Source organism: Equus caballus, chromosome 4 (genome assembly GCF_041296265.1).
Source record: "Equus caballus isolate H_3958 breed thoroughbred chromosome 4, TB-T2T, whole genome shotgun sequence".
In the NCBI taxonomy this organism is placed as follows: Eukaryota; Metazoa; Chordata; class Mammalia; order Perissodactyla; family Equidae; genus Equus; species Equus caballus.
The window spans coordinates 60,019,624-60,031,351 of NC_091687.1; positions in this window are offsets into that span (position 1 = coordinate 60,019,624).

Below are 11,728 nucleotides of genomic sequence, written 5' to 3' on the forward strand. Positions count from 1 at the left end.
CGGGGGGGTACTAAATCAGAAATCTGATATGTATTTTTAACTTACCACACATCTCAATTCAGACTGACCACATTGCAAGCACTCAGTTTTGGTCACCTACCCCAAATATAGTGAATCATAAACTCTGGGGGCAAGCCCGGCAATTTTTGTTCCTACCAGCTTTCCAGGGGATTCTGAGGCTCACTCAACTTTGAATGCCACCTATCTAGACTGTTGTTTCTTGAACTTGGCTGCACATTGGAATCACCTGGAAAACTAAGAAAAGATGTTTATGAATGAGTCCCAGTCCCAGAAATCAAGATTTTTTTTTTTGAAGCCTTCCAGATGATTCTCATAATGCAGCAGAGTTTAAAGACTGCTGCTCGCTGTTTCTCATAGATGCCTCCTTTATCTTTAGATTCAAAGTCAGTTCCTGGGCCCTTATCATCATCTGCCTGCAATATTTTAGGCTCTTCTCACCAAACTCCCCATTTCCAGGTTTCTTCTTATTTATTCTACTTTGAGTATTTAGACAAAGGAATCTTTCAAATCCACCTCTGCAATTCCTTTCCTAAAAGAGAAATCTCTTAAAAATCCACCTCTTTTAGCTCCGCTCCCGTGATTGCCAGTCCCAAACTGCTGATCAACTCAGCAATGCTCATCCCTTCACCCCACCTCCCACAGCCCCCAAGGACCCCTACTTGCCTGGGATTATCAACCCACATAGGACTCCCTCCACTGCACACATAACTCCAGGGCTTTGGACATGTACTTGTGGTTTTTGTTTGTTTTGTTTTTTTGCTGAGGAAGATTGGCTCTGAGCTAACACCTATTGTCAGTCTTCCTTTTTGCTTGAGGAAGACTGTCCCTGAGCTAACATCTGTACCAATCTTCTTCTATTTTGTATGTGGGATGCCACTGCAGCATGGCTTCATGAGCAGTATGTACGTCCGTGCCCCAGATCCAAACCCACAAACTCCGGGCCACCGAAGTCAATCGAGTGAACTTAACCACTATGCCAACAGGCTGGCCCCACCTGTGACTTTTAACTGAGTTCTAGCTCCCTCTTTCCCTGTATTTCAGAGGAATCCCCCAAAATGCCAAGTCTTCCCCGAAAATGTCTTCCAGGGAAAGAGAGCAAGGGGGGAAACTCATCTCATGAGCCCCTCTTCCTATCACTGCTAACAGTTTCCATTCTGGTGGATCACCATTTCCCACCCTTGGGTCCTGGCAGCTCGCTGGAAGGATGGTGAATCTTTGGGAAGGCCATCTGATCACGTGTGGAAGAAGTGGGAGGGAATTAAAAATCCAGTTGTCCTCCCATGTCATAACTTGTTCATGAAAAAGCAGCTGCTTAGCACGTATGTGTGCAGCCCACACCAACAACACGGGTTGTGTTACGCATATGTAAATACGTATAGTTGAAGCACCCTCTAGTGGAACGCCTAGAGAAGACTGCATTGTCTGGAGAAACTCACCCTCAAGAAAAAGAACAGGGTATTTTGAAATCTTATCTGACAGGGGCATCACAAGAAGTGAGACCACAGGTCTGCAGCAACTTCATAGTCATGGCGGGGTCCCAGGGCTTGGCCTGACTCAAGCGGCTGTCAGATTTGGCTCTGTGAGGAGAGGACGTGGGCTGGACTGGCCTTTCTCAACATGGAGGCCTTAGTTCCCCTGCTGGCAAAGGTGGACAAAAACAATGTTTGGAGGGTACAGCTGCTGCAAAGGAAGATTTTTGCAGCAGTACCATGGGGTTCCTCCAGTTCAAGAAGCTGCCCATCCCCATTTCGAATCAGGCCGGACAGAGATGGATCATCCTTTACTGGGATAACTGGATGGCTATCAGGAAGAGGATGAATTTGGAGCCCTACCTACTTTTTTACACTAAATAAATTCCAAAGTAAAACAAAAGAAGTAGGAGAAAGCAGTGGAGATTATATTAGAACGGTGAATGCCTTGCCAAATGCAACCTCAAATCCATAAAGGAAGAAAAGAAACAATTGATAAATGTCATGAGATAAAACTAAAAAATTTCTGCATTGCAGAAAAAGTGCCATGAACATATTTAGAAGATAAATAGCACACGAGGGGAAAATTGTAACAGAGAGCACAAAACGATAATTTCCTTAATATATAAGGTGTTCCTATAATCCATAAGCAAAAGACCAACATTCCAATAGAAAACAACGGACAAGGCATATGAACAGACAGGTCACAGAAAACAAAAGAAAAATTATTCACTTAAACATACTCGATGATGCTCAATCTCATGTATAACAGTTGCTTTTCAAGATCGGAGAGAAGGGTCACACGTTAAGAAGGGCAGGCCTGGGGAAGCAGGCTCAGTCATATGTGGGGGTGGAGAGTATAAACCGTACATGAAGAGCGAAGCTGTCAAAACGACCCAGCAAATCCACTTGTAGGAATTTACCTTACAGGCATGCCGGCAGATGTGTGAAATGATGCATGCATAAGGATATTCATGGCTGCATGGTTTAAAAGAGCAAAATCCTGGAAACACTTTAAATGCCCATCGGTAGCAGACTGGTGACATAAATTGTGATACATCCGTACCATAGAATCCTGTGCAGCCATGGACTCCATGTTCTCAAGAATGAGTCAGCTCAGTATATTGATCTTCTAGACACACAAAGTGAAAAATCAAGGGGAAGTGAGGATGTTGAGTATTTTCCATGACACTCCATTTTTTTAAAAATGAGGATCCGGGGGAGAAATTTTTCCCAGGTCTTAGAACCAGCTAGTGAATTTTTTATGTTTTTGGTGTTGATGTTGTTTTGCTTTATTTTAAATTCAATAGTTTATAATTATCGTAGAAGGAATACATAGACATGATATAAGAACAAACTGTTTTTCTGTTATAGACCTCACATAGTCTTGTGACTGCTTGTGTTTTCCTCTGTACTAGCTGCAAGAAAGCTCAGAGCCACATCAGCAGCCCATCTCTTTGGGTGCACAGCATCCTCAGGAATGAATATTTTGTACCAAACTAACCCCTGGCTTTGTTCTATTTTTTCTAATCTTAACTTCCTAAACCATTATTTTTCATGTACTGTAATAAACTGCTTCAAATTCATCTTGTAATGAGATAGGCATTTTTTTAATTATAAAAATAAAAAGAAAGCAAAGTGAACAAAGGAGTGTATAATATGCTACCATTTGCATTCAAAAGAATACATGCATACGCTCAGATATGCACAGAATATCTCTGGGAAGATAGTTACTCCGTTGCCTGAAGGGGCTAGGGGACAGAGGTGAATGGAATCTAATTAACAACTAGCTGATTTGATTTTATATTTCAACTTTATGCCATAAACATCTGGTTGTTTGTGTTTAACATTTCTTAAAGTCTTCCTCCCCTTTGCTCTAAAGAGCGCCCCAGTTGCTGCGGGCACCACTCTGTGGTTGCAGCTGTTTTACCAAGAGGAAAAGGTGTGTTCAGAGGAAAAATTGACCTCGCCTCGCCCACAGAGTTTCTGCTGCCATGTGGACTCGCTGGGCCTGTTTCCTCTGCCAGAGCTGCTGATGTCTAAAAATATTCCTTCTGTATTAAGAGAATGAAAACTTGGCCCATCTCCCATAGTTTGTACTTTGAAAAAAAAAAAAAGCAATTTGAGGTAAATATGATTTTTCCCCTGTATTGAAAGTGAGATTCTTAACAGAGCAAGGACAAGGGCAGGATGAGGTGACTACAGAGCGAGGCTTTCGCTTTCGTTCTCTACTGAGCCTCACATCCGTAAAGTCCCCAGCAGTGGTGTGCTACTTATTTTGTTAAAGTCAGGTTTATTGAGGTATAACTTACATACAGTAAAATTCACCTTCTTGAGGGTATAGCTCAACAAGTTTGACAAACACACATAGAACACTTCCATCACATCTAAAAGTTCCCTCCTTCCTCTTATAGTCAACCCTTCCCCCATCCCCTCATTTGGGAACAATTTCACACTCACAGAAAGTTTGCCAAGAGAGTTCTCATAGCCTTCACCAGCTTCTCCTAATGTTAACATCTTACATAACTACGCTATATGTATCAAAACTAAAAAATAACACTGCTAAATTACTATTAACTAAACTAGGGGCTTTATTCCTATTTCACCAGCTTTTTCATTAATTTTTCTATTCCAGATTCCCCCCAGGAGTCCACCTTGCATTTAGTCTACACGCGTCCTTAGTGTCAGCTGTGACAGTTTCCACGTATTTCCTTGTTTTTCCTGACCTTGATACTTTTTAAGAGTACTGGTCAGGTATTTTGTGGTGTGTCCTTCAATTTGGGTTTGTCTTATGTTCTCTATGATTAGACTGGGATTATGGATTTGGGAGATAAATACCACAGAGGTGAAGTGCCCTTCTCATACCATTACATCAGGGGGACATGGTGTCCTTATGACTTATTGGTGATAGTGACGTTGATTGTGACCAGTTTTCTCCACTATAAAGTGACAGCTCACAGTCAAGGGGATGGGTGACTCCGCCTCCTCGATGGGGGAATATCTACAGACATTATTTGCCCACTGTCCCCTCCAGGCCAGTCTCCTCTTGGTGCCTAGTCTTTCTCAGTGAGTACCTGGTAAGGTCCATGGAGAAGAGTCTGCAGGTACCTGTGAGCTCTCATTGTGACTGCAACTCCTCAGGATTCTATACTCTCACCCTAGTCCACACTTGGCCTTTGCAACTGTTTAAAGTTTTAGGTGAATTCTTCTAACTCTCTTGGTGGCCCTGGCATCTCTTCCACCCACGCTCTGTGCTGCGCTGCTGAGCCAGTGCTGCCCTCCCATGTCTCCCTGGAAGGCCCTGGCTTTTCTTGGATTTCAGGCTGTTTGGTTGCCCACGACCTCAGATCTCTAATGGTTTCAAGAATTATGATTTTGTTGTTTATTGGGGTTTAAAAGAGTAACATTCTGTTCAGTTTTCAATATCCTATATCATACATCTGGAAGCAGAACTCAATGTACTGAATATGAAAAGAAATCCTATCTCCAAGTAGAAAGTGAGATTTAAAGGCTTCTCATCAGTGGGAGCATCAGAAAACATCCTTGACTTTGTGACTCCCAATTAGGCCAACCATTGGTAGATACTCCCTGGCACACCAAGGCCCATGACTGCCCTGGGAATGATTTGAGTCATTCCAAGAAAGAATGATCAGGGCCAACTCCAAGCAAATGCTCCAGAGTCTCTCCCTCTCCCAGTATCCCTCCCTCATCCCTCACTTGCTCAAGGCACCCTCCAAGAAGCCCCATGTCTCAGGTCTGCGTGACATGACACTCACCAGCTGGGACCATCTACTCCGTTCACAGTACCTGGGGATACCCCAACCCCTCCTGTACCAATGAGAGATGTGAGCACATGCTAGCATTTGGTGGTCACTGCAGTGAAAGCCCAGCTATCCTACCCATAGGACACAGGAATTCCAAACTTACACACTTATGTCTTTGAAAATTTCATTCCCTTTATTCATTCATTCAACAAGTAGCAAATGTGGCAGGAATTATGTTGCAGAAACTATGCTGGGCACTGGATATGCATCTAGCCAGCCCCATAAGAACAACTTAACATTTATTTATCTACAAGGAGAGGCTAAACAAGGATCTTTGAGTGTGTTTCAAGTACACACAATAACTTTCATAATATATGTACTTTGTATCTGAATGAGCCATTATAAAGTTTCACTTGACCCTCACAACGGCTCTGTGAGGTAGATGAAAGATCAAAACTCAGAGAAGTTGGATACTTGCCCTACAACTGCGCTGCTAGTATGAGAGCCAGGTTTTGAGGTCTTCCGACTCCAAATAGAGTGCTCTAACTGCCTTGATGCATTGCCTGTCATGCTTGAATCTATCACATATGTGGTAAAAGGGTAAATGTTCAAAACCAAATGTATCCTATTTAAATCAAAAACCATCCCCACCAAAGTAGAAGAGAATGGGCTGTCCAAGAGGATTGGGTTTAAGTGGCTTGGATTCAGGTCTAAATTTATATTGCTCCATCCAACAGCTCTTTTTAATCATGGCACTCCCACCGAGGTTCAGAGAGTGACCCAGTGACCCAAACTATCTGCGACAATGATGGCAGCTGGCATCTAAGCCTCATTATTACCAGCTGAGAGGGACGTCCACTGCCTGGCTTCTTAGCAATGAAGAAAAACCCCGCACAGATTTACAAAGAGTCTTTTGAACCTCCTCAGGGAGTCATAATTAAGGAACAACAGTGCACATCAAATCCAAGCTTCCACACAGCACAGATGAATCGTCCGTGGCCTCTGCAGGTGCCACTCTGCATGGTCAGCCCTGGAGCTCAAGTCTAACCTGCACAGAGATCCCCTGAGCAAGTCCTGCTCTAGGCACGTCTGAACTTCAGAGGAAAACTGCGGGAGCCAATTTCATTTTCCCAAGCAAATTTACCCAAATACCAGATAAGCAAAGCCAATTTTGATTCAGTACATGGTGCACAAAGGCAAGAGAGCTATTGCTTATTTATTTCATCTGGTTGGTGGGACACTTTTTGGAGTTTACTTTTAAAAGAAGAGGCAAGATCACCTTCTGGGAGAAGGTAAGTGGGGACAAGATCAATTTCTTGACTTGCACATAGAGGATTCACCATAAGACTCTAAGCTTTTCTCTGTGATTTAAAACAAACAAACATCAAGTTCTCATCTTTGGGGATGAACAGTATTTAAACGAGAAGGCTTTTAAGCAAAACGGATTTGCCAGCTTTCAATGTTTGTCCTAAAGGAAACACTGGCTGAGTCAAAACATTTATATTGTAAAGTCAGGAGAATGTTTCAGCCTTCCCTGAGGTAATGTCACAACATCTTGACAAAACATATGCCACAATAAAATTATATCAGTGCAAAAACAAAAATCAATGGTTATATTTGTCTGTATGTGTTATACACCTCCGCCTAAACTTCACTTCCCCTTACTGGAATGACAACTCTTCCCAAATAAAATGGGAGAAATAAATTGCTTCCAATAAAAGAGGAATTCCTGAAAAGTTTATTTCAAATAAACTAGACCATCTTTATAACCCAATCCATTGTGTCATAGGTTTATATGGGCCGTGACTTAAACCCTCATCATAACGGTTCTATGTAATGAAAACTTATATAGTAAAATGATGGCATTGGTAAGGAATGTGTTTAGAATCCTCTTCGAATCCTAATTTCATAAGCACGGAAAAGTCTGAAAGAGTTGCATGTGTTCTGTGTACATCTCACACCACGAATGAAAACCCGAAATAGAAACAATGAAAAATAGAGCTACTCGGGTTGAGCGGACATAGAGCAGAGAACACAGAGCCCCATCTCTTCATTCTCCTTTTCACTAGACAATTAATCCCCTACCACCTGCCCCGCCTACACACACACACCCCCACACACAATTGGCAGTCCCTGGGGCACCTCTGGGAAATTCTGGGGCGATGTGGAACAGCTGCTTGAATGCAGCTGCACTAACTGGTATCTCTAAAAGAAGTGTTATGCTTATCTGCCAGCAAAGATAAATGGCTTCCTTCTACATGATTCCTAGGAAGAAGTTATGTGGGCTGCAGTTCTGTGCCCAGATTCCTGTTTGATGTACTATTGCCTTTAAAGACTGTAATAAAATTGTCATAGTCATCTACTCACCTGCAGGTCTCTCCTCCTCATCCCTTTAGGATTTTAGCATCTGATTCATTCTCTCCCCCTCAACTCTATCCCTGGTATAATTCTTGGCGATTTCAGTATCCACGTAGAGGGTTCTTCTAAAACCCTGACTTCTCACCCTTGACCTCTGCTCCTCTGATCTTCCACACTCCCGCCCCCACCGTCAGCCATCCACTCCTGTGGTCATCCCCTAGACTGAGTCATTGTTGGTAAGCGCATTCCCTCCACACTCTCAGTTTCAGTCATCTCACTGTCTGACTACCAATCCCTTGTTTTTCTCTCTCACTCCCAGTACACAGATTCCAATAGTTCTCCAACCCATGAGACCCCTAATCTACGGACCCCACTACTTTTTACAGTCATTCCACCCCTTGTGTCCTGAAATTCCTCCTTCCCCAGCTCAGATTCCTTGGTCCATCTTTGTACACACTCCCTCACCCCTGGCTAAGCACAATCCTAATATTTTAAATGTAGATTTTATTATTATTCAGTATGGTGAGACCAACAGATCAGGAGATGACTGCTATTGAAAAGATCATTGGTTTCACGGATCCCAAGAGGAGGGGGCAGCCATGCCACCGGAGACATCACATAGGGAGGCAGCAGAGTGGGTCAGGAGGCAGAAGGAGCGAGGGGAAAACGTGAGCAAGAGGCTTCATTGTGGTTTCCACAGGAAGGAACAAGCTTTTGGGTACAGGGCCATTCCTAGTTGTCTGGTGTCTGGCCCTGGGGTGATTAGGGCCTGGGAATAGTGGCTCTGAGTGTGATCCACATAAAGGAAGTGGTTGGGGTGTGGGCTCTGGTGGTTGGTTTTCATATGAAGGACATGCTCACAGTCATGTCCTTTGTTACATGTTCCATCTCTAGGAATTGGCAGCCCTGGGAAGGGCAGTCCCTCCAGGGTCAGCAAGGCCCCAGATGTCAAATTATCAGGAACACATGGTTACTACACTGGTTAGATCCAGCCCCCTGCTTACTTCTCACCATCACCCAGGCAGCTGAATGTGACTGAAGGAAGACATACAACTGCGCTGGTTGGCCTCATCATAAGTACGTGAGCACAAAACTCTGATGGGGTCCTGTTGCCCCCCTCTACGGACCTAGTCAGCTCATAGTCCCAGTCTCCTAGATGAGTCTTTTAAAACTCTTCCCCTCTTCTCACACATCCAACAGCTTCTTCCCCACTTTCTCTCTTTGCTTCTTCTTTTACTGAGAAAATAGAAACAATCAGAGATAAATTTCCACACACTCCCAACACCAGAACCACCCACCACCCCCCTGTACCCACATACTTGAGCTTCTCTCCTGTTGAAATGGTGAGCCACCCCCGGCCCCATCTGGGGTGACCCTCTGCTCCAGCACTCACTCCAGCCCTCTCTCCTGTTCTGAATGTAGTTCTTTCAGGTGTAGCCTCTCTCTCCTGCTTCCACAATTGCACCCTCTCTTCTGGATCATTCTCATCACACACAAAGAGATTGTACACTCCCACCTGAGAAAGAAAAAGCTCTCTTGACTCTACATTTTTCTCCAGATACTGCCTCATTCCTCTGCTGCCCTTTACAGTAAACTCTTCTAAAGAGTTTTCTGTCTCTACTTTCTCTGCTTCCATTCTTCCTTGAATCTGCTCAGACTGTGGATTCCCTTCACTCCACCAAAAGTGCTTTCGTTGAGGTTTTCATGACCTCCATTTTGCCAACGCCAATGGTAATTTCTCACTAACCATTTAATTAAACATATCAACATTATTTGAAGGTAGGTCATTCCATCCTCCCAGAGATACACTCTTAGCCTTCAGGAGGCCATTCTCTCTTGGCTCTCTTCCTACCTTATGAGCCATTTATTCTGACGCCCCCTTTGCTGATTCCTTCTCATCTTTCCCACTCTGAACACTGGAGTATCCAAAGCTGAGTCCTTAGACCTTGTCTTCAGTTTTTCTCCAGGTGCCCTCACCCTCTCATGGCTTTAAATTCCATCTACATGCTGATGTATGCAAAATACGTTTGTCCAGCCCAACTTCAGACTTGTATATCCAACTGACAATTAGACATCTCTACTTGGATATTTAATAGGCATCTCAAAGTTAACATGCTCCAAAAAAAATCTTTATTTTCCTCTATTTCTTCTACCATCTCCTACATCTTAACTGTTGAAAACTCCAAGCTTCCAATTGTTCAGGCCCAAACTTTGGAACCATCCTGGATTCCTCTTTCTTCCACATACCATATCCAGCTCCTGAGCAAATTCTGTCAGCTTTCCCTTTTCAATGTAGGTGGAATCTGACCACTTTTTACCTCCTCTGCCTGATGCATGCCACCATCATGTCTTCATCTCTTATTTCTCACCTGAGTTATTACACTAACTGCTTTATTGTTTCCATTTTTACTGTACATCTGAATTATAGCACCTCCACTCTTCCATTACCCCCCCCTCACCACCAAATCTGGCTATACCATAGTCATAGCTCTAGTCTTGGCTTTGCCAGCAGTAGGGAGTGTAAGCTTTGATAGTGACCTTCCCCTCACTGAGTATCTCTCCTCATCTGTAATATGATAGTTGGATTAGGCTACTTAGGCTTCTTGCAGCTTGAATATTTTAGGGTCATCTGTTTATCACATACCGATCCTTTAAAATGTTCCCCCGCCCCTCACCCATGGGAATTCTGATTTAATGCCCCCTCTTGATATACTTGCCATTCCCTGGGGCTCTCACATTATCCTGCACTCACCTCTTTCTTAGTGCTTTTCACATGGTTCCATAATGCTAGATTCACTGAGTCTCCCTCATCAAGAGACTACAAACCCCTTTAAGACAAGGGGCCACGTCCTAGTTGCCTTCATGTCCTGAGTACCTAGCACAGTGCCTGGTGCACAGAAATGCCCAGTAAAGGTGTATTATGTGAATGCATAGAAAGCAGGTCACTTACAAACTGGGGAGGGGATTGAGAAAAGAAGGTAACAGAGACAGATCCCAAAGGGATGGAGGCAAGGTGAGGATGTTGGGGAAAAGAGGCCAAGTCCAGAGTGATGAGTTTGAAGAAGAGAAGCCTGAGGAAGCCTGAGACCCAGTGGGGCCTGCGGGGTGTCAGCTGACATTTCCGTTCACTAAGGGTGCACCACAGAGCCAGCCTGAGCTCAGCCCCAAGGAGAAAGGGAACTCTCTGCCTTCAAGGAGCTAACCAGCTTGTTGGCAGCCAATTCGTGGATGGACTTGAAGACATTTAAATTGTACCAGACAGTGCATGAGCAGTAATCAAGTGCTAAATAGTGTGGTACAGATTATTAACACTATAAATTAGACAGGGAGAAATTGATGTGGGTCGGAGCCTGTTCCCTACTCAGTTGAAGACAAATATATGCCTCCTCCCCAGTTTTTCTATTTTTTTTTTTAATCTACCTGTAATTTCTGCATCGATGTGCTTGGGTGGCGTACAGGGCTTTCGTGGCAGAATTGCAATGGCAAAACCACAGTGGACCTAGCTCCAAAGCCTCCTGGTTTACTTTCAGTGAAATGTGTCAGATCTAGAAGTTAAAAGGTTTCAACCACATCTTCAAAGCCCCGGGTCCCTACCTCGGTCATAGGGTCTGAAAAGGGTCGTCCGCATTTGATTACACCCCACATGGCTAACTCTCTGTGAAATCAGGACCATATGTGTCTGCTCAGTGCTGGCATCCCCGTGAGTGGCATTTGCCTGGAAGACAGTAGCTGCTCAATGAGTATTTCTGGAAAGAATGACTGAAGAAACCTCAGGAGCGTGTGTCAGATGTGGGAAGATTTGCAACTAACTGACATATCTAAAACGTCTAAAGTATCCAGTAAGAAATTTTATTTGAATATATGGAAATGAGTTATTTATAGTTGAGAATTGTTTAGCAATACAGCCATTTTCTTGAAATTCTATTTTATCTTGCAGCACTTTTTTTCCTTTTTTGATGTGGTAGGAATCCCACACTGGGTCTAAGCTCCGTCCGCCACTGGGGTTCAGACCATCCAGACATGCGCGGTGAACCAGCGAGGAAGGTGTGCAGAGTCGGTCTGCATGAGGACTGCAGAGCCTCCAAGGAGAGAACTCTTCCTGAGAACAGGAAGAAG